The following is a 26,316-nucleotide window of genomic DNA, read 5'->3' on the forward strand; positions in this document are numbered from 1 at the left end:
TGCACTCATCCAGGCAAGTGAAGAGTGTTCCATCACACTCCCGACTTGTGCATTGTGGCAAAGGGCGGGCTTTGGGGCATCAGATGGCCAATTACTCCAACAAAATTCCCAGCCTCTGACCTGCTCTTGCAGCCACAGTATTTGTGTCAGAATCATAGGGTCATTTTGGCACTGAAGGAGGCCATTTTGCCCATCAATTCCATGCCGGCTCTCTGTAAAGCAATCTATTCAGTCCCATTCTCCCACTCTGTAGCAATAACCCTGCAAGATTATTTCCCTCAAGTGCCTATCCAATTTCCTTTTGAAATTATTCATTGCCTCCGTTTCCACCACCCTCATTGGCAGCGAGTTCCAGGTCGTCATTACTCACCGCATAAAAAAAATTCTTCCTCGCATTTCCCCCTGTATCTCTTGCCCAAAACCTGAAACCTGTGTACCAGGACTATTGGACAATCAGCCAATGGAAGCAGTTTTACCTCATCTCTGTTAACAAAACCTGTCATAATCTTGTACACCTCTATCAAACCTCCCCTCAATCTTCTTTGCCCCAAGGAGAAAAACACCAGCTTCTCCAACCTAACCTTGCAGTTAAAATCTCTCATCCACTGAACCATTCTGGTAAATCTCTTCCGCACCCTCTCAAGAATCATCAGTGTCTTCCTAAAGTATGGTGACCAGAACTTGATGCAACACTCCAGTTGTGGCCTAGCCAGTGCTTTAAAAAAGGTTCAGCTTAACTTGCCTGTTTTTGTACTCAATGCCTTTATTTATGAAGCCCGAGATCCCATATAGTTTATTAACTACTCTCAAAACGTCCTGCCACCTCCAAATAATACTGCACATGAACCCCAAGGTCCCTCTGTCCTTGTGCATTGTTTAGAACTATCCCATTAAATGTATGTTGCTTTTACTTATTTCTTCTGCCAAAATGCATCACCTCACACTTCTCTGTATTAATTTCCAACTATCACTTGTCTGCCCATTCACTGGCCTGTGTCCTGTTGCAGTATAGTGGCTGGTCAGTTAAGTTTCTGATCAATGGTAACCCCCCCAAGGTGTTGATGGTCGCAGTTTCACAGATAGTAAAACTGCTGAATGTCAAAGAGAGATGGCCATTGCCTTGCACTTGTGTGGCAAAAATGTTATGTACTACTTACCAGCCCAAGCCTGAATATTGTCCAGGTCTTGCTACATACAGGCATGAACTTCTTCAATATCTGAGGAGTTGCAAGTGGTACTGAACACTACAATCATCCCTACTTCTGGCCTTAAGTTAGAGGGCAGATCATTGATGAAGCAACTGAAGACGATTGATACTAGGACACAATCCTGAGAAACTCCTGGCAGTGATATTCTGGGATTGTGATGACTGGATATCAACAACCACAACCACCTTTCTTTGCGATAGGTATGAGTCCTGTCAATGGAGAGTTTTCCCCAATTCCCACTGACTGCACTAATTCTAGATCCCTTTGTGCTACACTTGGAAAATGCTGCCTTGATGTTAAGGACAGCCGCTCTCGCCTCACGTCTGAAATTCATTCTTTTGTTCAATAAGGCTGTAATTAGGTCTGCAGTCAAGTGGTCCTGGCTGAACCTAAACTGAGCATTTCTGAGCAGGTTATTGGTGAGTGAGTGCCACTTGGTAGCCCTGTCAATGATGTCTTCCATTTGTTGGTGATGATCAAGAGTAGATTGATGGGGTGGGCAACTGTTCGGATTGGATTTGTCCTGCTATTTGTGGAACAGGACACAGCTGAGCAATTTTCTGCATAGTCAGTGCTGTGACAACTTGGCTCTGGACATGACTAGTTCTGGAACACAAACCTTACTATAGTTGAGATGATATTGGGGTTCCATTGCCTTTGCTGTGTCGAATACACTCAGCTGTTTCTCAATATCACATGGAGTGAATCAAATTGGCTGAACACTGGCATCTATTATGCTGGGGACCTCAAGACAAGGCCAACGTTGATCATCCACTCAGCACTTCTGGCCGATCATGGCTGCAGATGCTTCAGAGGTGCTAGGCTCTGCCATCATTCAGGATGGTGGTGTTTGTGGATCATCCTCCTCTGGTTAGTTGATTAATTGCCTGCCACCATCCACAACTGAATATGGCAGGAGTGCAGAACTTTGATCCAATTAATTGTTTGTGGGATCGCTTAGCTCTGTTTATAGCATGCTCCTTCTGCTGTTTAAACATGTTTGTAGCCTTGTTGTGCATCAACAAAGCCAGTAAAATGCCAGATCACCTAACCTATAGAGTGCAATTCAGTAGAAATCACACTGTACAGTACTCCGATCAGTACTTGAGCAAACATATCCATTCCTGTTGCTGTAGCACATGGGAGACATTCAAACATTCAGGGCAGAGCACAGGGACTACTGCCATCCAGCCTGCCCCAATCACTGTCCCAAGGCTGGTCACTAATCTAAGAGGTGTGGGAAACATTGGAGAAACTTGGAAAGAAAGGTCTAGTTCAAACTAATCAAAAACTAACCAAATTTAGGACTGATGTCAGGAATTCACACAAAAACAGGGACTAACATACGGAATGGACCTCCTTAGAAGAAATGTGAAGACAAAAGCCCTGGAAACATTTAGCAACTAGATGTTCAGGTTTCTCAAACTCCTCTCCCTGTATAAATGCCTAAAATACATATGGATCATCCCTCAACAGGGCACAGGTCAGGAATCCAGGGTATTTGGTATCATGAATTTGAACCATGTACCAATTTGGTACATTCTGGATGGGGCCAGCTCAGCCTCTGACAGAAACAGTTAGCAATTTTGAATCCAATTTAAGAACAATTTAGTTTACTCTTCACATCTGGTTTTGAAAGAAGATATATATTCCATTCCACACAATCTTCTTTGCAATGTCACTTGCAAATTTACAGAGCAACTTTTGATTTTTCAAAGAAAACAAATCATTGTACAATAATTGTATAAAGTAACTGAGAAACAGCAAGCTCAATAGAATGGCCCCTGAGTTAATGGGTCCCCCCCTCCATAGAAAGGATCCCATTAATCTCACACATGGGATATCCAGACGGTCCTTAGCAAAAAATCTACAGTGAAAGATTGGATATTTACTGGACTTTCAGAGAATGCAGCCAGGTTCAAGCATAATCTTCTCTACAAATATTCTATCAATCAATCTCAGTTTCTGTTTATTCCAATAGCACAAAGTATAGCATGCAAAACTGACATCAGATATGGCACAAAATCACAACACTTCAAATTTACAATATTCTAAATTCTAATGCCACAGGCCAAATGGCACAATAACATTTTGCAGACCTGGGATCTAGTGATACCACAGTTACAAAATGAGTTTGCTTATGTGCTGCTGTCTTTTATTTAAGCAGCTGAATAAGGTGGTGGTGTGCATTGCCTAAATTAGTTGAGACTCTGGGACTTACCTTTTGCCCAGACTAATCCCACAATACACTGATCTTCAAATAAACTGCACATTTAAGTTTATTAGGGCTATTAGATAAACCTTTGGAGCATTCCCACTTCAATTTGCACAGAAACAAGTTTTCAGATTAGGATTAATAAAGTGGCTATTAACGGCTGCTGCACATTTCAGGGAAGCAAATGCAAGTGATCAGGAAATTCAATTTCATTGAAGTGCTATAGCGATCAATCCCATAAAACACACCAACAACTCAGCACTCTGATTGGCTCTTGTCCATCCTATCAAACTTGATTGACAATATCCTGCACGGCAGGATGATGCTGAGCTAATCCAACCAAGAGGCAAAGATCAGTACCCTGTTAATTAAAAAGTCAAGTTTCTACACTAAGTGAGTAAGGTTCTTTAAAATGTCGAAGGAATGATTAAACAGCAGTAATATACCCACAACTGGAAATGAACTACTGCTCTCATTCTGCAGTCAGCTTTTCTTAGATCCGTAGCACAGTACACATGCTTTGTATGTTATCCAGTTTCTTTTCAACTTTCTCCCCCTCTTCCCCCAACGGATATAAATTCACGAGTAGTGATCACTGTCCGTTACAGTAGCATTCTTCATGTCCTAATTTTGGCTTTGTGTACCAGCAAGCTATTTGACTGTATGCACATCACATCTGATGCCCTTACATGTGTACAGTGATCAGGAACTGAACCCTAATCAACTTCTTCCTACTTCCAAATCCCAGGGTAGTGCAGCCAATTGTAGCACTAACAATCCAGGGATAGTCTCACTAGGCCAGACCAAGGATCAAAGCTGGGGCCAGCTTTCAAGCGCTGCAGTCAAATTAGTGTGTTCCAATTAGTTCAGGAGGTCTTCACTAAACACTCCAACATATGGCAGATGTTACCAATCAATTTCCTCAGCATCATCCGAATCCACACAATATGTTTGAAAGTCATTTTAGTTATATTAAAAAAAATACAGATTGGCATGCTTCATGCTTTTTCGTCTCAAAACTTGAGTCTGCATAAGGACCTTTATGTTTCTAGAAACATGCCACTTGCGAAACTGGCTCAAAAAGATCGAAAATAAAACAGCATTTTCTTGAATTTGTGTTAAGAATTGGAATAAAATATTTTAGAATGAGAAGAAGTGTTTTCACAGTAGTACAGCTCACAGGGTGGTTTTAAACAGATCGAGGTTTCGAAAACTGGCAAAAAAATTCATTTTCAGAGCACAGGGAAACCATAATCTTCCAAATCAGCCAAGTTGCCCACAGCACTTTGCTCTACGCTAAGTGTTTAATTGAGTTCCCATAAAGATGTTCATTATATGTGATTAATGCACACTAAGGTTAGTTTGGGAAGGAGGCTATGGTGAGCAGTTAATCTAACCTCAGTGTATTCTTGTACTACTTAAACACACCTTTGAGTTTATTACTATAATTATACAAGGCCTCAACGCCTGTAGCATCAATGTCTGATAACGTAATTCTTGTGTCAACTTATATTGTGTGTGTATAACAAAATATCTTGGAGCTGATCACAGTATCTAGAGCAATTCAATTATAAAAAGCTGGCCTCTCCTAGCTATCCACAATATACTAGGTTTTATTTCAAATTCAGCGATAAAAGATGACAGACAGTTATCAGGCAAAACATAACAGCAGTAGGTCATTCAGTTCCTCAAACCTGTTCCATAGCTGATCCTATAAACAGTAACTTGCTGATCCTGTACCTTAATTCTATCTTCCCATCTTGGCTCTATATTTCTCAATACCCTTGTCTAGCACAAATCTAAATTTCCTCTTTTGCCACAATGGCTAAAACGTTTGTTTTGAAGGCATTAATATTACTGGAGGAAAAGTTTATGTTACATCATTTTTGCTCTTCACGGTACACATCCATTCCACCACTGTGTATTATCTAGAATATGCACTGCAACTAGCCATCAAGGTTGCTTTTACAGCACCTCCCAAACCTATGACCTCCACCACATAGAAGGATAAAGGTAGCATGCGCATTTGTCACACACCATTCCAATATATAATCACTGTTCCGTCATTACTGCTGGGTCAACATCCAAGAACTCACTGCCTGGTTGTACTGTGGGCATACTTTCACCACAGGGATTGCAGCATTTCAAGGAGACGGCCCAACACCAGCTTCACCTGTACAACTAGGGACTTGCAATAACTGATGGCCCTGCCAGTGGCATTTGTAACCCGTGAATGAATTCAGGCATCCACTTCTCTATTCATTAAAAAAATCTTCTTGAAGCCCATATTTTCGACCAAGTTTTCACCTCTCCTAACTCTGGCACCATAGTTTAGCATGTTTGTTTAATCCCTTAATCTGTTTTCCTCACCCCACTTCCGTAAATCACCTTGTGTTAGCTTCTATATTAATTGTATGATATAAAGACAAGTTGTTGTTCCTGTATCAACATCAAAAACTTCCAAAGAACAATATTATAAGTTGTCATCTGAGATTTTGAAAATAAAAAAATAATTGTCCAACATTGTGTAATACTGCTTTCCACATCCCTAGCTTTCCAATATCAGTCCACACAAGTCAATGTTAGAACTTGTATCTCTAACTGCATAGAAATTGAATATACGCTGAGTTCCATATTGATTCCAAATTTCTAATTCTGCTCTCTGTTAACTGAAGCTTTACATTGTTACTGTTACTATTCCTGTGGAGACCAATAAATTTTAAAAAGATATTTGCATTTCCAGTAACTGACTGGAAGGATCACACAATAAAATATCAAGTTTTAAGACCATTACCACAATAAACAAACTGAAAGCAACATTGTCTAAACAGAAACAAAAACAAAAATTACTGGAAAAACTCAGCAGGTCTGACAGCATCTGTGGGGAGGAAGACAGAGTTAACATTTCAAGTCCGTATGACTCTTCATCAGAACAGAATCTAGTCAGAATTTTGTCTAAACAGAATTTTGTAGGCAATTTTTTACTCTAAACTAACAAAAAGTGACATTTGACTCTAAATATTAACTGTTTTTCTCTCTCCACAGATGCTCCCAGACCTGAGTACGTCCAGAACTTTCTGTGTTTAGTACAGAAAAAAAATTCTCCATTTAACTTTTAAAACAACCAAAAATCCTCTGCCACATTATACTTTATACTGTCACTTAAGTTTATTCTCCCAGAGCCAGTCCAAAGCTATTCTTCCCTCCCAATGGCTTCCTTTTTCCTTTCCCAGCCAAGTAATTTCTAATCCCAGAACTGACTTTCACTGTGAGGGTTAGGGGTTACACTATAGATTCCTTCCCTCCAGTCCAAGCTAGGTGAATTTTCCACCCTCCTTTAAACCCTCATGAATTCAGTCTCATAAATCAGAACATGAACTGAATGCTGAAAATAGACTCAGCATTTTCTCTGCCTCAGGTGCAGGACTTGCCTCTAACTCCTGCTTTCTGTCTCTCAGATGGCTGCAGACTGACTTGTGTCTGTGACTTTCAGGGACGTCTTAGAAAACCTACAACCCAATATTACAATGGCATTCTATGGACATTTCCCTTCCCAAAGTCCATTTCCATGGCAAAGTGAAGCATTGTATTCAGGCAGAAATGCTAATTAGCTATCTTCTAGAATCCCAACTCTTGGAATTAAACAGGCAGTTTAAAGTATAACCATTTATAAAACTTGACATTCCTAACACATCCCTGTGAGACTTGGATACTAACTGTCTACCTATAGTCAGCACAACTGCTCTTAGCATCGTCTACAGATGTGAATGTCCTGTACCCTCTCAGCATGTTTCTTGAGTTGGGGCCCTCTTGTTGACTTGGCAACCAAAGCACCCAGGCTTGTTGTCAGGCAGAATTCAGAGCAGGTCACATCGCTGAACTTCATTCCTCCATTCTACCTTAAATTAAAGGGATAGATCCAAGCCATAATCCTATAACTTTTGTATTTGTAACAACAGTGTATTAAATCTTGGATAGAACAATTTTTGACCCTTTTAGCCATTGTGGTTTGTAACCAACTTGTTGAGGGAACTTCTAATACAACAGTCCATTAAAAATATGGACAAGCATAAAAGTATATTATATATATTTTTAACACATCTCCAAGGAATAGTTATCAAGATCGTGAGAGGAGTTATTTGTTGATCAGGTATTCCTATCTTAATGGGCCTGTGTCGATCAGTATTGTACATACTGACTTCCAAAAGCATGCTCATCTGTTATACACCTATACATCGAACATCTATTAATTCTATTCAAACTGCTTGCTGATTTCAAATTTTCATTATTCAGATATACTGGTGAGTCAGAGAAAGCAGAATAACAGTGGGGAGTCTGTGGTCTGCTTTAATCTATAAAAATCTTCTGGTCCACTTGCACTATTTGAAATACTTCAACAACCAGTTCATACACATGAAATTAAACAATGACCTGCTGTCGCAGCAAATCATGCAGATCAGTCGCCACAATAAAAGGGACTATACTCCCAAAACCAGTAAACAGACCACAACACAACCCCAGCATTATGTAAACTGGTTCAGCTGCAGTCCATGGTGAAGCTTCTATAGTGGCTGAGAATGATGGGATTTCCCCAAGATTTGTCATAATAGCTCCCTCTGTTGCTAATAAAGCTTTGTACCACCGATGAGGCCATAGAATGAATTGGTAGTTTTCAGTCTGTTCATTTGCAAATAGCAATGCTTTCAGGCTCAGCTCGAAGCAGCTAAATATTTCAGTGCTAGTCCTTTAGCATCTATAGCAACAAGCTTTTGAGCTATATATATTTTCTACAATTAGACAAAAAGCCTCAGCACATTTTCTAATTAAAAAATTGTCTAAAGTTATTCACTGAATCCCCAGGTCCTGATGGACTTCAGCCGGGGGTCTTAAAAGAAATGGCTGCTGAGATAGCAGATGCATTGATTTGGATTTTCCAAAAGTCCCTAGATTCTGGAAAGGACTCATCAAATTGGAAAATTGCAAATGCGACTCCTCTATTCAAGAAAGTAAGGAGACAGAAAGCAGAAAACAGGCAATATATTACCTAAATCAGGGTTGTCCAACATACATATCTCTCTACCTATTCCACAGATCCAGTGTTCAAAATACAGTTAAGTGCAAGTGAAAGATTATGCAAGGAACTGCAGAGAGATGGAGAGGTGGTGGCGTAATGGTATTGTCACTGAACTAGTATTCAGGTTCGAAACCCACCAGGGCAGATGATGAAATGTGAATTCTGGAATTAAAAGTCTGATGAAGACCACAAAACCATTGCTGAAAAACCCATCTGGTTCACTAATGTCCTTTAGGGAAGGAAATCTGCCATCCTTACCTGATCTAGCCTACATGTGACACCAGACCCACAGCAATGTGGTTGACTCTTAAATGCCCTCTGAACAAAGGCAATTAGGGATGGGCAATAAATGCTGGCCTAGCCAGCGATGCCTGCATCCCATGAATGAATAAAAAAAAATCACAGACAGATTCAGATCAGAAAAAAATGGAGGTAGAACATTAGCTAGATACATTGTCACAGACATGGAGTTACAGGAGAAGCAAAGTTTACAAAGTGTCCAGCAAGGGAAATTGACAGGGTTAAACTGTTTACACTTCAATGCAATACAAATAAGGTAGTTAAGTTAAGGGCACAGGTAGACACATGGCAGCAGGATGTCAATTCTATAACGGAGACCTGGCTAAAGGAGGGACAATACTGGCAGCTTAATACCTGGTTATAGAGTCTTCAGACACAACAGAGTAAGAGATAAAAAAGGAGGGGGGTTAGCACTAATGGTTAAAGAATCAATTCCAGTTGTGAGAACGGATGATATACTAAATGGGGCAACAAACGAGGCTTTATGGATTGAGCATAGAAGTAAAAAAGGGGCAGTCACACTACTGGGAGTATACTACAGACCCCCAAATAGTGAAAGGGAGATAGAAGAACAAATATGTAGGCAAATTTCTGCTTGTAAGAACAAGAGGGCAATAATAGTAGGAGACTTCAACTATCCTAATATCAACTGGGATTCAAACAATATAAGAGGCACTGAGGGAGAAAAATTCATGCAGTGTGTCCAGGGAAATTTTTTCAACCAATTAGTGACAAACCCAATGAGAGGAGATGCAATTCTAGACCTAGTATCGGGGAACGAAGAAGGGCAAGTGGGTGAAGTGACAGTTGGTGACCATATCGGGGACAGTGATCACAATTCAGTTAGATTTAGCATTACCATGGAAAAGGACAGAGATAAGGCCAGAGTAAAAGTCTTGAACTGGGGGAAGGCAAATTTTGCAGAAATGAGAAGGGACTTGGCTGAGGTGGACTGGACAGCACTGCTGGAGGATAAAACTGTAGAAAACCAGTGGGAAGCACTAAAAAGCAAGATCCTAATTGTACAAAATTCCCTACAAAAATAAGAGTGGTACTGCCAATCTAGACCTCTGGTTGTCTAGAGGAATACAACAGAAGATCAAACAGGAAAAGAAAGCGTACGATAGGTACAAAGAACTAAGCACTACAGATAGTCTAGACAAATATAGGAAGTGCAGGGACGAAGTAAAAAAGGAAATAAGGAAATCAAAGAGAGGGCATGAAAAAAGTTTAGCAAGTAAAGTTAAAGGTAACCCAAAGATGTATTACCAATACATTAATGCTAAAAGGTTAGTTAAGGAAAAAGTGGGACCTATCAGAGATGAAGATGGAAACTTGTGTGTAGATGCAGAGGCTGTGGGAAGGGTTTTGAATGAATATTTTGTCTCCGTGTTTACAAAGAAAAGAGAGGATGTAGATATAGTAGTCCAGGAGGAACACTGCGAGATATTGGATGGGATAGTCATAAAGAGAGAGGAAGTACTCGAAGGGTTGAAATCCTTGAAAGTTGCTAAGTCACCAGAGCCAGATGAATTGTTTTGGAGGCTGCTGAAGGAAGTCAGGGAGGAGATAGAAGATGCTCTGAGGATGATTTTCCAATCTTCACTAGATACAGGGGAAGTACCGGAGGACTGGAGAAATGCAAATGTTGTTCCATTGTTTAAAAAGGGATCAAAGGAAATGCCAAACAGTTATAGGCCAGTTAGTCTTACATCAGTGGTGAGCAAATTAGTAGAATCAATCCTGAGAGATAGGATTAACTGTCATGTGAAAAGGCATGGACCAGTCAGGGATGGTCAGCATGGATTTGTTAAAGGAAGGTCTTGCCTCACAAATTTGATTGAATTCTTTGAGGAAGTGACAAGAAGGGTTGATGAAGGTAGTGCGGTGGATGTTGTATACATGGATTTTAGCAAGGCATCTGACAAGGTCCCACATGGCAGATTGGTCAGGAAAGTAAAAGCCCATGGGATTCAGGGTAATATGGCAAACTAAATAAAAGGTTGGCTTTGTAACAGGAAACAAAGGGTAATGGTCGATGGATGCCCTTGCGAATGGAAAGTTGCCTTAAGTGGTGTTCCACAGGGCTCGGTGTTGAGACCCTTGCTGTTTGTGTTATATATTTACAATTTGGAAGTGAACGTGGGGGGCATGATTGGGAAATTTGCAGATGACACAAAGATTGGCCGAGTATTGGATAGTGTAGAGAATCGCCATAATCTCAAAAATGATATAGATGGGTTGGTGGAGTGGGTGGTAAAGTGGCAGATGGATTTTAACATAGAGAGGTGTGAGGTCATATATTTAGGGAGGTCAAACAGTTACAGGGATTACACAATAAATGGGAATATACTAAGAGGGGTAGATGAAGTGAGAGATCTTGGCGTACAAGTACACAGGTCCCTAAAGGCAGCAGTTCAAGTAGACAAGGTTGTAAAAAAGGCATATGGAATGCTCTCCTTCATTGCCAGAGGTATAGAATAAAAAAGTAAGGATATAATGTTGGAATTGTATAAAACACTGGTGAGACCACAACTGGAGTATTGTGTGCAGTTCTGGTCACCACATTACAGGAAGGACGTAATAACTCTGCAGAGAGTGCAGAGGAGGTTTACAAGAATGTTGCCAGGGTTAGAAAAGTGTAGCTACGAGGAAAGATTGGATAGGTTGGGGTTATTTTCCTTAGAACAAAGAAGGCTGAGAGGTGACTTGAATGAGGTGTACACAATTATATGGGGAATAGATAGAGTGGACAGGATAAAATTGTTTCCCTTGGTGGAGAATTCTAGAACCAGGGGACATAGTTTCAAGATAAGTGGCAGAAGGTGTAGGGGGGAACATGAGGAAGAACTTTTTTACCCAGAGGGTAGTGGGTGTCTGGAATTCGCTGCCAAGTTGGTGGTAGAGGCAGAAGCTCTAAACTCTTTTAAAAAGTACCTAGATCTGCACCTTAAGCGCTGTAAGCTGCAGGGCTGTGGGCCGGATGCAGGAAGGTGGGATTAGAAAGGGCACCTGGGTGTGCTCGGGCTGGCATGGACAAGATGGGCCGAATGGCCTCCTTCTGTGCTGTAACTTTTCTATGGTTTCTCCCCCATGTTTGATGCTGATTGTTTCTCTTCTGCATTTAGTGAGCCTGAGTCTATGATGAACGGCTTCATTCAGCCTGAGGCCTGAACACCGGGCAGTGGTGAGCCAGTTGTGGGGGGCAGAGAGGCTTTCAAGGAGAAGGAGAAGAGAGCCTGCCTGTCAGGGTGGGGAGTGGGTGGGTGGTGGGAAAGAGGCACTGCCTTCTGGGGTTGGAAGTGGGTAGACAAGGTCCCCTAAAGGACTATAGGAGTCAAGATGGCAGAGCAGTGGTTGCAGCATTCGAACATACAAATTATGAGGAGTAGGCCACTCTGCCCCTCGAGCCTGCTCTGCCATTCAATAAGATAATGGCTGATCTAATTTTAACTTCAACTTCACATTCCTGCCTACCCTAAATAACTTTTCAGCCCCTTGCCTATCAAGAATCTATTTATTTCTGCCGTAAAGCTATTCAAACGCTCTGCCTTAAGCACCTTTTGATTTAGAGAATTCCAAAGTCTCACAACCCTCTGAGAAAATTTTTTTCCTCATCTCTGTCATAACGGGTGACCCCTTATTTTTGAACAGTGGCCCCTAGTTCTAGATTCACCCACAAGAGGAAACACCCTTTCCACATCCACCCTATCAAGTCCCCTCAGGAACTTATATGTTTCAATCAAGTCGCCTCTTACTCTTCTGAACACCAGTGGATGCAAGCCTAGCCTGTCCATTCCAGGTAGAGACCCATCTATTCCGGGTATAAACCTAATAAACCTTCGTTGAACTGCTTCCAATGCATTTGCATCTTTCCTTAAATAAGGAGACCAATACTGTACACAGTACTCCAGGTGTAGTCTCACCAATACCTTCTATAACTGAAGCATAATCTCCCTACTCTTGTATTAAATTCTCCTTGCAATAAATGATAACATTCTATAAGCTTTCTAATGACATGTTGCACCTGCATACTAACCTTTTGCAAATCATGCAGGACACCCAGATCCCTCTACCTCTCAGAGCTCTACAATCTCTTGCCATTTAGATAATATGTTTCTTTGTTACTTGCACTGCAAAATGGACAGACTCACATTTTCCCACTTTCTACTCCATTTGTCAGGTCTTTACCCATTCAGCTAACCTATCTGTATCCTTTTGGAGCCTCCTTATGTCTTACTATCCGACCTATCTTTGCGTCATCAGCAAATTTAGCAACCATACCATCGGCCCCTTCATCTATTTATATAAATTGTAAAGAGTTGAGGCCCCAGCACAGATCCCTGTTGCACAACACTCTTGTCACACCATGCCAACCAGAAAATGATCCAGTTAAGGCTACTCTATGCTTCCTGTTAGCTAGCCAATCTTCTATCCATGCCAATATGTTACTCCCTACACCATGAGCCTTTGTTTTCTACAATAACCTTTGATGAGGCACCTCATCAAATGTCTTCTGGAAATCTAAATACAGTACATTCACTGGTTCTCCTTTATCCACGGCACATGTTACTCCTTCAAAGAACTCCAATAAATTGGTTAAACATGATTTCCCTTACACAAAACCATGCTGACTCTACCTGATTACCTCGAATTTATCTAAATGCCCTGCTATAACACCTTTAGTAATAGCTTCTAACATTTTCCTTAGACAGATGTTAAGCTAACTGGCCTATAGTTTCCTGCTTTCTGTCTCCCTCCCTTTTTGAATAAAGGAGTTACTTTACTTTAACTATTTTCCAATCTGATGGAACATTCCCCGAACCTAGTGAATTTTGGAAAATTAACACCATGCATCAATTATCTCAGTAGCCACTTCTTTCAAAACCCGAGGATGAAGTCCATCAGGACCCAGGGGCTTGCCAACCCGCAGTTACAACAATTTGCTAAGTATCACTTCCCCAGTGATTGTAATTTTCTGGGGTAAATTCCTTACTTGTTGCCATTCCTGGCATGTTACTTGTATCCCAGATAGTGAAGACCGATGCAAAATACCTGTTCAATTCATCTGCCATCTCCTTATATTCCATTATTTTCTCCCCAAACCCACATTCTATAGGACCATTGCTCACTTTGTTAACTCTTTCCTTTTTTAAATATCTATAGAAACTCTTGCTGTCTGTCTTTATATTTCTAGCTAGCTTTCTCTCATAAAACAATTTTCCCCTGCTTATTAATCTTTTTTTTATATAATGCTGTTTTTATATTCTGTCCAATCTTTTGAACTGCCACCCACCTTTGTGCAATTATGGGAAGAATTTTCCCCCCATCGGTGGGGGGTGGAGAAGAGTGCGGGAGCGGGCGCGTGCAGTGCGCCTCCGATCGGCGCCTCCAATTGGGGGCACGCCACCATTTTACGTGAGTGGGCCAATTAAGACCCGCTCAGCGTGACGTCCGCCAGGAAGTGCAATGCGCTCCCTGTGCAGGTGGGGGGAGGGATTCCCTCAGCCTGGAGTGCGCTCTCTCGCACATGTGCATGAGGGAGTGCACTCATCTCCCTGAGGCTAAGTGCTACCTCAAGGAGATTGGTGCCAAATTTAAAAATGGTAAATGTACAAAAACCAAATTTTACTGATATGTCCCCTCAAGTGACACTGTCACATGAGTTGGCACATGTCCATCACTTTAAATCAAACATTTACTACATTTTTTAAAAACCCTCATGAAACCTCATTCTGCCCGTGGACGAGGTTTCATGATTTTTCTGAAACAAGCCAGGGTTCCTAGCCTGCCCACCAACTCTAAAGTTGGACGGGCAGGTCCATTAATGATGTTGATGAGTTTTTCAATGACTGCAATAGGCCATTGACAGGTCGGCAGGTGCACAGCTAATTCAGCTGCACCTCCACCGACCTGAAAATTGAAATGACATCGGGAGTCCCGCCCGACGCGTACCGCGTCATTTTATGCATCGGCAAGTGGGTCCCGCGCCCCCCCCCCCCCCCCCCCCCGCATGCCAACCTGAAGATCCTGGCCTATATGCTCTTTGTTTAAGTTTGATACTACCTTTAACTTTTTTAGTTAACCATGTATGGTGGGTCTTCCCCTTGGAACTTTTCTTTGTTGGAATATATTTATTCTGTGTATTCTGAAATATCCCCTGAAATGCCTTCCACTGCATCTCTATTGACCTATCCCTTAACCTAAATCGCCAGTTCGCTTTCGCTAGCTCTGCTTTCGTGCCCTCAAATTGCCCTTATTTAAATTTAAAATACTAGTCTTCGACCAACTCTTCACTCCCTCAAACTGAATGTAAAATTTAATTACATTATGATCACTACCACCTACGGCCACCTTCACTATGAGGTAATTAATTAACCGTATCTCACTTTACAATGCCAGGGCTAGTATAGCCTGCTCCCTGGCTGGCTTCAAAATGTGTTAATCTAAGAAATTATCCTGAAAACATTCCATGAATTCGTCACCTACGTGACCTTTGCCCATCTGATCTTTCCAGTCCATATGCAGATTAAAATCCCCCATGATAATCGCTGAACCTTTCTGACAAGCTCCCAAGGTTTCTTCTTTAATACATGTCCTACCGTGTGATTACTGTTAGGAGGCCTGTACATCACTCTCACAAGTGACTTCTTGCTTTTATCATTCCTCATTGCTACCCAAACCGCTTCTATATCCTGCTTTCCTGAATTTAGGTCGTCACTCTCTATTGTGCTCATGTCATCTTTAATTAACAGATCCACCCCTCGATCTTTTCCTAACTTTACCCTTCCTAAAAAGCACATACTCTTCAATATTCAGGACCAATCTAGGCCATCCTGCAGCCATATTTCTGCAATGGTTATCGTACTTATTAATCTCTAATTGTACTGTTCATTTGTATTCAGAAAGAGAGTCTTACTTTTATTATTTTTGTAACCTCTAGCCTTACCTGTTGATTTACTTTTAGACATGCACTTTCTTGTCCCTTCCTGTCATGCCTGTTTATCATTTCCCATATTAATACCTTCCTCTCTTCTCTTGTCTCTATTCTTTGATATACAACATCTGCACACATTTGATCCCCATTATTTAGTGTAAAACTTTCTCTATTTCCCTGGTTGCGCGATTTGCAAGAACAATGGTCCCAGCATAGTTCAGGTGTGGACCGTCCCAACGGTGCAGCCCCCACTTTCCCCAATACTGGTGCCAGTGCCCTACAAACCGGAACCCACTTCTCCCACACCAGTCTTTGAGCCACTTATTCATCTTCAGAGATTAATACCTTTGAGATTCTGCTTTTTAATTTAGTGCCTAGCTCCTCATACTCACTTTGCAGAACCTCTTTCCTGGTTCTACCTATGTTGTTGGTACCTACATGGACCACGATAACTGGATCCTCCCCCTCTCACTGCAAGTTCCTCTCCAGCCCTCAGCAGATGTCCCAAACCCTGGTACCAGATAGGCAACACAGCTGTCTGGATATCACTCTTTGCAGCAGAGAACAGTGTCAATCCCCCTCATAATACTGTCCCCTACTACCACTACATTCCTTTATGCTCCCTGCACTTGAATGGATTCTTGTACCATGGTCAGTTTGCTCATCCACCTTGCAGACCCCACTAGCATCCAAACAAGCTGAGAAAACCTCAAACCTACTGGACAAATGCAAAGTCTGCACGCCTGCCCTCCGGGTCCCCTTACCGGCCTCACTCACAGTCACACCCTCCTGTCCCTGACCACTGACCACATCAAAAGGCCCTATCCTAAGTGGTTTGTCTGCCAGTGAGGCAGGTAAGGGGGCCCCAGAGGGACAACCCAGCAACAGCAGGACAGCTGGGAGTGTTAGAGAGGGTGGGGAGAAAGAGTCTTGGTACTTGCACAGCCATCTCAAACCTCTCCTCAGCAATTTAATCTCCAAACTACCTGAGCCCAGTGGGCGTAAGTGTCGGCGTGGGCATGACCACATTTAGAATATTGTGAGCAATTTTGGGCCCCGTATCTCAAGAAGGATGTGCTGGCCCTGGAGAGGGTCCAGAGGAGGTTCACGAGAATGATCCCAGGAATGAAAGGCTTAACAAATGAGGAACGTTTGAGGACTCTGGGTCTATACTCGATGGATTTTAGAAGGATGAGGGGGGATCTGATTGAAACTTACAGAATACTGAAAGGCCTGGATAGAGTGGACGTGGGGAAGATGTTTCCATTAGTAGGAGAGACTAGGACCCGAGGACACAGCCTCAGAGTAAAGGGAAGACCTTTTAGAACAGAGATGAGGAGAAACTTCTTTAGCCAGAGAGTGGTGAATCTATGGAATTCATTGCCACAGAAGGCTGTGGAGGCCAGGTCATTGAGTGTATTTAAGACCGAGATAGATAGGTTGTTGATTGGTAAGGGGATCAAAGGTTACGGGGAGAAGGCGGGAGAATGGGGTTGAGAAACTTATCAGCCATGATTGAATGGCGGAGCAGACTCGATGGGCCAAATGGCCTAATTTCTGCTCCTATGTCTTATGGTCTTATGACAGAGACAGAGAGAGAGAGACTGAATATGCATGTGTACAATTTATTGCTTTGACATTTTTTTTTGCTCAGCAAGTTGTTCCATTTCTTCATGCCACAACTTTTTTTGAAATTCATGTTTAATGTTGTGCCAAACCTTATTTCTCTGATTTCTACATCGGCCCCTTGCGTGAGAAAAAAATTGAAGTGTGATCCCTCATGCGAAAAGGTTGCACAACTCTGATCTAAATGGAGAGATTGCAGAACTCTGGAGGTACAGAGAGATCTGGGTGTCCTGGTGCATGAATCCCAAAAAGTTAGTATGCAGATACAGCAAGTGATTAAGGAGGCGAATGGATGTTGTTTATTGCAAGGGGAATGGGACATAAAAGTAGGGGTGTTTTGCTACAGTTGTACTGGGCCTTGGTGAGACCACACCTAGAGTACTGTTCACAGTTTTGGTTTCCTTATTTAAGAAATGACATAAATTGCATTAGAAGCAGTTCAGATTAAGTTTACTCGACTGATTCCGGAGATGGCCTTATGAAGACAGGTTGGACCTGTATTCATGCGAGTTTTGAAGAACGAGAGGTAATCTTATTGAAACATATAACATCCTGAGGAGACTTGACAGAATGGATGCTGGGAGGATATTTCCCCTTGTGGTAGAGACCATTACGAGGAGACACAGCTTAAAAATAAGAGGTCTCCTATTTAAGACGGAGATGAGGAGAATATTTTTCTCTCAGAGGGTCATGAATTTGTGGAACTCTCTTCCAGAAAGTGGTAGAGGCAGGTTCATTGAATATTTTTAAGTCAGAGGTAGATAGATTCTTGACTAATAGTAAAGGTTATAGGAGGTAGGCTGGAAAATGGCATTAAGGCCACATTCAGATCAACCATGATGATCTTATTGCGCAGCAGAGCAGGCTCGAGGGGCTGAATAGCTTACTGCTGCTTCTTTTTCATATGCTCGAATGACTGAACTACACACATATATGTGTGTTTTTAAGGCAGAGTTGGATAGATTCTTGTTAGGCGAGGGAATCAAAGGTTATCTGGGTTAAATGGGAATGTGGAAATCGAAGCACAAGAAGATCTGCCATGATCTTATTGAATGGCGGGGCAGGCTCGAGGGGCCGAATGGTCTACTTATGTTCTTATTTCTTGTGTCCTTAAAAGCAGTATACTATTTAAATGGAGAGGTTGCAGAACTAGGTGGTAGAGAGGGATCTGAGAGTCTTGGTACATGAATCACAAAAGGTTAGTATGCAAGTACAGCTAGTGATTAGGAAGACAAATAGAATGTTAGTGTTTATTGCAAGGAGAATGGAATATATAAGTACAGAAGTTTTACTGCAGATGCAGAGGGCCTTGGTGAGGCCACATCCAGAATTCTGTGTACAATTTTGGTCGTCTTATTTGAAACAGGATATAAGTGTATTAGAAGCAGTTCAGAGGGCTCACTCAACTCATTCTTAGGAAGAGGGGCTTATCGTAAGAAGAAAGGTTGAACAGTTTGGGCTTTTACTCACTGGAGTTTAGAAGAACTAAAGATGATCTTACTGAAACGTATAACATCCTGAGAGGACTAGATAGGGTAGAGACTGGGAAGATGTTTCCCTTTGTGAGGGCATCTAGAACTAGGGGACACAGTTTAAGAATAAGAAGTCTCCTTTTTAAGACGGAAATGAGGAGAGTTTTGTTCTCTTAATGAGTCATTAGTCTGTGGAATTCTCTTCCCCAGAAATCAGTGGAAGCCGAGTCACTGAATTTATTCAAGGCGGAGTTAGAGAGATTTTGATAGGCAAGAGAGTCAAGGGTTATGGGGGTCAGACAGGAAAGTGGAGACCACAATCAGATCAGTCATGATCTTATCAAATGGCAAAGTAGAGCTACTCCTGCTTCTAAGTCCTATGTTCCTATTTGGCCTGAGTGGATTCTTGAAAAAACAACTTCAAGTTGGAGCTCATTACCAACTCACACTTGTTGTCTGGTAATGCTCTACTTTACAGTCCCATTGCGCAACTTTTATGCAATAGTTGGCTTGTTCTATCACACCTTTTAAGATCAATTTCCTGGGCATTATATTCACTTGGTTTCAACCATCTCTGAAGATTAAGACTCAAATATTGGGCACAAACAAGTCTGGTGAATAATTTCACCCTTTGATGAATAATTTAGCACTGTAACATGGATGTTTTAATCAGCAGTTGTATAATGAGACTGGTTTCATCATGATTCAGGTGAAGTAATAGCCATCTTATTTTACTAGGTGTTTGGATTAATTTATCATTGTGCACCTGCTTGCAAAGCATCTACTCTAAAATGATTTTATTTTCAAATAGATGCACTTTAAAAACAAATTATAGGACAGTCTGACAGAACCTGCACTACAATTACCCCAATTACGGCTCTGGAACATTCCATTCCACTACAACAGAGGAATCTTGCATGAAAACTGCAAAATGGAACAGTTCAAAATTACCAAAAAAGGACAAAAATCAGATAAACAGGTCCACATATAGGATATTACATTGAAATACCCCATGTGAACAATTCTTGGAAACTCCTATTGCCTTAAAAGTCCCCGGGCTTAAAGAAAAAATGGACCAAAGACAATAAAAAGTTTTAAGTTTTATACAAAATGAAAGATGGTTTGAATGTTTAATCACTTCTCCAGCTTTCAAGAGTATAGGTTTAATGTGTAACTGATATACACAAAGAAGCTAACCACACAAGCACAGAAGGATAAAAGATGCCAGCCTACTGAAGCGAGAATAAGCAAAATCTTAACTGACTCAACAGTCAGCATGAGAAAACACACAGCTAATTTAGTCTTCAACCATTTCCTTTGATAAGTTTCACGCCAAAATCTGGCAAGTATTTTCATTCATGATGCTAATTGCACCACTAAGGTTTTCCAAGAAAATATTGACTCTTAAGTATAAGTAGGGCAATGGCCAATATCAATTACAATGGATTCCACACTGATTTAGTGCTGCCTGTACTTTTTTTCTACAAACAGCAGTGCAAATGGGCTTGTCCCTTACAACTCCATAGAATTTTACAACATAGGAGGCCATTTGCCTGAGCTGAAGTTTTGACAGAACTAACCAATTGGCTTCACTTCTCTGCTCTTTCCCCTGCAAATATTTCCTTTTCAAACATGTATTCAATTCTTTATATTGCTTTCTGATTTGTAAATTACAGGTGCACAATCTGCATGACTACAAAAAGGAAGGTGGGTGAGGATACATTACCTACTCTACAGCTGCCTCCCCCTTTCCTCCACCCCTAAGTTAGTTATTGTGTGCAATTTTAGCCTAGATGATTCCTGGTGTCATCTGGGACAGGATGAATAATGCACAAGACAATAAAAAAAATAAGCTCCAATCTCCAGCAAGGCAATTCTCCAAAACTGAACCTAGTGAACAAGACACTAGCAAGCAGTGACGCACACTTCAGATCTAGATTCCTTTCCAAGATAGAAGATAGAGGGACAGAAGCTACTGAGAGACGTGACACATTTTAGAAAACAGAAATGCGCCCAACTTAAGTGTTGAATTTAGATGACAAAATAAAATTAAACTCGACTACAGAATTAAGATAAGAAAACTGTCAAATTGTACACTAATCAATGTACAAGGTAACAATTTTACTCATATTACAATGTTTAGAAACACCCAGTGCAATTACTTAAGTTTACCTTAAAAAGCTGATACAGTAATGCACTGTGCATTATAAAACTTAAATTATTCTTGCCAGACCCTAACACGTGTTCATAAGGTCTACATCAAAGCAATAACAAAATTGTCATTTACAGCTATATTGTGGGCGGTTCAATTTTAAATTCCTTGAAGGGATATAATTTGGGCTCTTCGAGATGCATGTGCATTGGAAATAGATAAGAAACCTGTTCCCCTATTGGAAGGTTTTGTAGTCAGTTTGATTCTAAGCAAACAACAACCAGCTATTCTGTTAAGGCAAAGGGCTGCAACAAATTTCCACTGCCTATCCACATGAACCACAAACAGGAACAGGGGAAAAAACTGCACATTGCTCCAGGTATCAGGGCACAAAGATGCACTGCCAATGTTCTCAGTAACAGAACAATGTTAGTATGAGGTGCCTTTAGCCACAATCAAATTACCCAGTAAATAAGTTTCCAGCTAAAAATCAAACCAAAGCCAACATTCTCACTGAATTAAATGCTAGAAATACCTCAAACAGTTAACAGAAGACCAACACTGTGCTTGTTTCAAATGTTCATGACCCATCTCGGTTCAGAAAACATGCCACAATTATAGACAATCTACCTCCATTTATGCCTAAATTTCAAGCATCAGAAGATTTATTTCTGCAACAAATCTTGGGAGGTGATCTAACAGCAAAGGCAAAAATGTCAAAGATTAGAATGGATAGGTGAAAAAAGAACTCTTATATTTACATCTCCCTTCTCTTAGTCAGTCCCTCAGGATCGAGGGTGACTTGCTTCCTCTCCAGTTTGAATCCGTGATACACAGACTATGTCACATGCAGGTGGTGCTTGAAGGGTTAGATAGATAGGTTGTTTGGGGCTTTGTGTGCTCCCTCCAATGAAGTCTCTCAATATGTTCAATGCCTTCCCAGATAAGCCTTCTCCATTTTGGTCGGTCAGAAGCCAGGGACTCCCATGAGTTGGCAGGAATTGTTGACCTCTTCAGGGATGCTTTGAGAACATCCCTAAAGCATTTCCACTATCCTCCTGGGAGTCTCATGCCATGACCAAATTCTGAGTAGAGCAGTTGCTTTGGGAATCTGGTGCTGGACATACGAACAACATGTCCCGCCCAGCAGAGCTGGTTTTGAGTGATTCCCTCAATGCTGGGAAAGTTGATGTGGGAGAGAGCGCTACTGTTCAGCTGCAATTCTTGCCACCAGATTTGGAGGATCTCACAAAGATTTGGTGGATCTCCTCCAGTGCTTTGAGCAGCCTGCTGTAGGTTGTCCAAGTCTCCGAAGCATGCAGGTACATAGGGATCGCTGCTGCCTAGTAAACCATGACCTTGGTCTCTAGTTTGAGATCCTGGTCCTCAAATACTCTTTTGGCCAAAAGCTGAGCTGGCAAAGGAAGACATTGTCTTTGTCTGCCTTCGTCAAGATACAAGAAATGGTCCTCATTTTCCAAGATCTCACCAGTGATCTTAAATCGATGAAGTTGTGCTGTGGGAGCTGGTTCGAAGAGGACTGTAGCTTTCCAGGTGTTTAGTGAAAGGTCCATTTTCTCAAATGCTTGACTTGGAGCTCAGTTTCTGAGTGAGCGTTCACACAAGCATTATCTGCTCAATGACGAAGGTTGGAGTAGTTTTGGTTTTGGATTGAAGGGGACGTAGTTGTGTAGGCTATCTCCACGCCTTTAGGCGATTTGCTGGAGGTGAGATGCAGTATTGCGGTGAGGAAGATGGACAAGAGAGTGTTAGTGCAATGACACATCTTCGTTTGACCCCAATCTTCACTGAGATAGGGTATGTGGTGGTTCCGTTGGTACAGATCACGGCTTGTATGTAATCACGGAGTTGGCGGAGGATGGTGGCAAATTTCTGAGGGCAACCCAATTTGGGGAGGATGCTCCATAAGCCTTCACGGTTGACAGACTCAAAGGCTTTTGTGAGGTCGAAAAAGGCCATGTACAGCAGTTGGTGCTGTTCCTTGGACTTATTCTGAATTTGTCACATGGTGAAGATCATGTGTAGTGCCGCTTGATAGGTGAAAACCACACTGCACCTCTGGAAGGAGTTCTCAGCCACTGGGAGGACAATTCTTGCATTGACCTTCCCTGTGACAGGGAATCAGACTTGTCTCCCTTCTTGAATATTGTCACCATCACAGCATCCCTGCTTCACTGGCATGCACTTTTATTCCCAGATGGGGGATATGAGATTGTGTAGCCATGCCAGGAGTGTATCTCCACCATGTTTCAGAATTTCAGCAGGGATTTCATAGGCCTGGTTGTTTTTCAACCGCTGAATAGCTTTTTCAACCTCAATCTGGACCAGGGTAGTGCTGAGACGAAGCCAGAAGGGGTATTGAGGATGTTCAAGTTAAACACAGAATCGCAACTGACGTGTTCTTCAAAATGATCTCTCCCAGCCAGCACTGACTGCTTCCCTGTCCTGTTACAAACTCAGAATGTTCAAAAGTGCCTTAAGCCAAATAAGTACTTTTGAAGTGTAGTAACTGTATTAACATAGGAAACATGGCAGCCAATTTGCACACAGCAAGGTCTGACAAACAGCAATTGAAAATGAGCAAATAAGTCTATTTTTTCTTTAAAAAGTGACTTCGTTGAGAGCAACATTGATCAGGCCAAAGAGAGAATTCCACCACTCTTCTTTTAGATCTAGCTTTGAGGGCAGAGGGGGCCTCAATTTCATATCTCATCCAAAAAACAGCTCCTCTGACAGCATAGAACTTCCTCGGTATTGCGCTGGAGTGTTAACTTAGATTTTGTGAAGTGGTGCTTGAACCCATAACCTTTTCACTCAGGCAGGAGTACTACCAACTGAGCCAAGGCTCACACATAGGTGGATTAAAGAAAAAAGAATGAAGGGATATGGAAGATGGTTGGTAAAGACTATTAGAAGCTGACTATTGCCCAAAAGAGAGATATGTTCCTGAAGCTTTTCATCTTGCACTCATCAGGACAAATGCAAGAGTGCCAAATTTCAAATGATCACAACAATTTACACTATAGGAGAAAAGAGATGCTGCTTAGTTGGCAAGTCGACTCTGATTGGCTGAGGCACTGCCATGGAGAAAACAGGGAATTATAGGCTTCCCAGGCTTCCAGGTAATTCAAAAAAGACATAAGGCTTGAACATATTCGTTTTGTTTGCAGAGATCGGTTCCCTGCAAATGAATGCATGTCGCTTCTGGCAAGCGTAAATTAGTCACATTGTGAGCTCAACTGATTATCTTAAATTGGTTGTTAGTGTAGCTATTAACGCACTCAGGATTGTTCAGCAAGTGCTGCCCAATCACGGAATCACATCTAATGGTGGAAGCTTTGTTTTGAGTTTTGCGAGCATCGGCTGGTTTGTTTTTCCATGGCAGAAGGTGTAGGGGGGACATGAGGAAGAACTTTTTTACGCTGAGGGTAGTGGGTGTCTGGAATTCTCTGCCCAAGTTGGTGGTAGAGGCAGAAACTTTAAACTCTTTTAAAAAGTACCTGGATCTGCACCTAAAGTGCTGTAAGCTGCAGGGCTATGGGCTGCGTGCAGGAAGGTGGGATTAGAAAGGGCACCTGGGTGTCCTCGGGCTGGCATGCACAAGATGGGCCGAATGGCCTCCTTCTGTGCTGTAACTTTTCTATGGTTCTATGTCTCAGCCAGAGTCAATTTGTCAACCAATCAGCACCTAATTTTATTCATTCATGAAATGTGGGTGCTGCTGGCTAGGCCAACACTTATCACCAATTCCTAATTGCCCTTGAGAAAGTGATAGTGAGCTGCCTTCTTGAACTGTTGCAGTCCTTGTGCTGCAGGTACACCCACAGTGCTGTTAGGGAGGTAGTTTCAGGATTTTGATTATGATTATGTCCACTTCGCTTTCCTCAATTGCTTCTATGCGAACAACAAACAACTTCACCACTACAATATCTGAAGTTTATTCCTTAGAAAAAGACCTTGGGCAGGATTTTTAGGTCGGCGTGCAGGCCCAGGAGTGGCTGGGGAATGGACTCCCACCCACAGTCGGCCCCCGACCGCGATTCCACGCTCGCTGGCCAATTAACGGCCAGCCAGCGTGAAGCGTGCACGCTGAAATGCTCAGCGCTGCCAGGGTAGGGGTGGGAAGAGGGCTGGCGCTGACGTAAGTGTGGGCGAGCGCTGAATGAAAGCACCCTGAAGGCAGAGAGCTGCCTCTGGGAGCTGAAGGCTCTAAAAGCAATAAATAAAGTTTACAAAGTCAGGAAAAATTGTTCACGCATCACAATCAGTCACCTGAACATAAACATGATAAAAGTTTTGTCCAGACATTTTTATTTTTTCAATTTAATAACGGAAACCTCCTCCTACCTTGGATGAGGTTTCATGAAAAATGCAGTCTATCTGGCCGATTCGCCCGTCCACCAACCTTAAGGTTGAACGGACCACAAAAAATCGGAGACAACTACAACTTTAATTGCACTAATTGGCTTCTTAATTGTTGGCGGGCGCGCTTCTGACTTTTGCATGTGCCTGCCGACTGAATTATCGTGCGAGATGACGTCGGGGCGTCACCCGACGTCATCTCGCGTGATTTCGCGTCTGATCGGGTCCGATGTGTACCCGCATGCCGACCTAAAAGTTCTACCCCTTGAATTGTAGATTTGTCTAAACACATTCCTCAAATGTTGTTTTCCCTTGGGCTGTTACTAGGGAGCCGCAATGAAAAGACAGCTGGCCAAACTAATAGCGGGATACAAACTAATAGTGGGATACAATATTCCACCCTGACTCTCAAGGTCCAGGATGGCATGACAAAGAAGCAGAGGGAATTACAACATAGCAGCACTTCAAACATTCCCACATACAAGTGGGCAGAGAAACAAAATTCAGTAATCTCCTCCCCCTTTCAACCCCATCCACTATCATAAAGATTGCCAATAGTGACTGAATCATTATCAAATATTAGCAATAAGCATTGTTCTTTCCATCAAAACTGCACAAAGGATGATTTAATATTCTTATGCAAAATATCACAGCAGGCATACTGTACAAAAACACAAGAAATCCATAAATCACAAGTACTACTAGTACAGATAAGTTATTAGGTCATTTGGGAATGATCTCAACTGAATTTTATTGAACTCATCTTGCAAAAACCTAATAATTAATGCCTTCTTCTGTGACAGAATAGGGTTTTGCGATTTTACTGATTTTTGTGGCCCCTTTGGTTTAGAATAGACAGCTATTTGGAATGTCTAGTCAAAAGAATCTGCACAGTCTATAGCTGTACCTGATTACAATGCTACAGCATGCAGCAACTGGTTCTTATTTT

The 26,316-nt window shown here is 41.8% G+C and overlaps 1 protein-coding gene across 4 annotated transcripts in view; it reads right to left on the minus strand.

Annotated features, from left to right (window-relative positions):
* LOC144698702 (adhesion G protein-coupled receptor L3-like) overlaps positions 1-26,316 on the minus strand; it is an 891,299-nt gene that overhangs the window by 860,290 nt on the left and 4,693 nt on the right. The gene's annotated exons all lie outside the window — the stretch shown is intronic.

Source organism: Cetorhinus maximus, chromosome 2 (assembly GCF_964194155.1).
Source record: "Cetorhinus maximus chromosome 2, sCetMax3.hap1.1, whole genome shotgun sequence".
NCBI lineage: Eukaryota > Metazoa > Chordata > Chondrichthyes > Lamniformes > Cetorhinidae > Cetorhinus > Cetorhinus maximus.